Raw genomic sequence first — 2039 nt, forward strand, 5'->3', positions numbered from 1 at the left:
ATGGGAATCCCCTATATTTTTTATGTAACATTTATGTAATCTAAAGTTTCTTTAAAAAAAAAAAACAAAAACAACTTAAGGACTCAGAAAAAAGAGAACTCTTTATTTAAAAGAAAAGAATTAGATTTTTGGAAGAAAAGCTTATAGGATCTTGATTAGATGAAGAAACAAGTTCTGTGAGATGAGAACAAGCAAATAAAGACTATCATGTATATCAAGAGGTCTGCATTGATAGAGATCATCTGAAGAGCAAATTGGGTAACATGAATAAAGGCAACTCTGAGTCTTTGAAAGTATTAAATGAACAGCTACTATCTAAAGAAGTAGGACTCCTCCAACTAAAATAAAAGTGGAATCTCAGCAGATCATGAGGAATTTAATGTCCTTTCATCTAACTGGGAGGTAGAAAAGTTGATCTGTGACTTGAAGAGCCATGGTTTGAAATAAGAGCTGGAACTGATGATCAAAGAATGTAATGATGTCAAAATAGAGCTGCAAAAATCCAAACAAATGGATCTGTCTCAGGAAGACAATCTGTAGAGTAGAGATCTCCATAGACTAAGCATTTCAAGTGATAATATACAGCAGGCTTACTGGGTGCTAAAGAGAGAAATGTCTAATTTATATCTGGTGACTCAAGTACAAGCAAACTACTAAGAAAACTGAAAACCCCAACTGCAATCAAGAAAGCCTGTGCCCTAGTAGGATGTGTAAAAGACCCTGGAAAAGATAACACAAAAGTACACTTGATGAATTTTACTATAACATAGAAGAAGATATACCTCTCTCTCATCAAATGCAAAACTCTTTGTCATACCACATCTTCACCTTTACCAGGAGACAAAGATTTTATCTGAGAAACCAATTATCCAATCATAGACAGATAATGAAAGATCCATTCCTAATGATGGTGAAAATCTTCAGGAGCACAACTCTTCTGGCAGAAATTTTCTGGAAGATAATTCTTGGGTATTCCCAAGCCTTTCTAAATGAAGTAAGACAGCATTTGGGGAAACTCAAAGTAAAACTTTGCCTTTACCCAACTTGCCACCACTGTATTACTTGATTCAACTTAGTCAAAACTGGCCTTTAAAAGAATTAGTTCTGAAGCAATTCATGATTTTATCACAAGGATGCTATATCTCCCTCAGTGATTCCATCAAGAAATTATTTAGCAAATTGAAAGTGGATTTTGACTAAAATTTTGCAGTTTTTCAGTATATATGTTTGTATATACTGTACCATAATATGCAGTTGATTTTCCAGTAAGAAAGGATAGTGCCCTGCAGTTCCATATTCTGGCTAAGAATCAGTTATATACTAGTAATTAATGCTAAGGTGTTAATATTTAAGATATTTCAAAAAGACAATTCTATGACAACAATTGTAAATTTCTGCTTCTCAGATAAAGAATGGAATTGGAAGTTTTTAGACATGGTTTTACAAAGCACATGAAATGCCTAAATATTTCCATTCATAAAGATTTTAAAAAGCAGCCATTAATAGAGGATTAAAACTATTTAAGTTGCTTCAAATTGCAGAAATAGCAAATGACACTGTAAATAGGCCACATTTCTGTTGATCTTATGAGGCTTAAAGATATGAAAAATACTACACAGGAATAATATAGGTTATTCCATCTCTATATGCTATTGTTTCAAAGTTTCAGATTTAAAATCAATTTTAAATAGCAATATTGTTTGTTAGTAACATTTTAGAATAGGAATTTGAATTCTGGCACTTGAAATAACCTGATCATTGAAGCCAACTTTGTCTCAGAACATCCCTCAAGTCCTAATTGGAAAAAAAGAGATGAAACGGTTGTAAATGTGTGAACAATTATAACCCTATACATCATGTAATTAGAAGTAAAGTAGAAAGAGCATCACAAATTTTTCAGTCTAATCTGTTCCTTCAGTGATCCTTAATCAAAATCTAAATGGATGTATCTAACTGTATAAAGCCATTTTTCTCAAAGGGACTACAACTAGCTGCTTATTATGCAGAGCAGCTTATAAACTGTTAGGTTTTGTTTTGAA

General features: G+C 32.4%; 1 pseudogene; it reads left to right on the plus strand.

Annotated features, from left to right (window-relative positions):
* Positions 1 to 263: 263 nt before the first annotated feature.
* Positions 264 to 1200, plus strand: LOC101444708 (5-azacytidine-induced protein 2 pseudogene; annotated as a pseudogene).
* Positions 1201 to 2039: the final 839 nt, after the last annotated feature.

This window comes from Dasypus novemcinctus, chromosome 7 (genome assembly GCF_030445035.2).
Source record: "Dasypus novemcinctus isolate mDasNov1 chromosome 7, mDasNov1.1.hap2, whole genome shotgun sequence".
NCBI classification, from domain to species: Eukaryota; Metazoa; Chordata; class Mammalia; order Cingulata; family Dasypodidae; genus Dasypus; species Dasypus novemcinctus.